We start from the raw sequence: 340 nt of genomic DNA, 5'->3' as shown, positions 1-340 counted from the left end.
TACGCGCGGCAGTTTACCACCATAAGCGCCCGTGCTGAGCGGCCGGCGCCGCGGTCGTCGCGGCCGCCCGTTTGGTTACTATAAGAGAGCACGTCGGTTCGAGCGGACCGGTCGGCGCAGCGGCGGGCGAGCGGCTATTCTACGATCTCGGTCGAGAAGCAGTCGTTCAGCTCCTCGAGGTCCATTCCTCGACTGTTCTGTACCGCGTTCCGTTGCGAATTTTTCTCTACACAGCATGACCACGGGTCGGTGTCTCAGACCGAATGGCCCTTATGTGGTAAGCCCAGAATGTTGGGTTGGATACAACGTATATTCGTTATACTTGTACGACTCTCACATC

This window comes from Nomia melanderi, unplaced genomic scaffold (genome assembly GCF_051020985.1).
Source record: "Nomia melanderi isolate GNS246 unplaced genomic scaffold, iyNomMela1 scaffold0239, whole genome shotgun sequence".
NCBI classification, from domain to species: domain Eukaryota; kingdom Metazoa; phylum Arthropoda; class Insecta; order Hymenoptera; family Halictidae; genus Nomia; species Nomia melanderi.
This window is presented reverse-complemented; position numbering follows the sequence as displayed.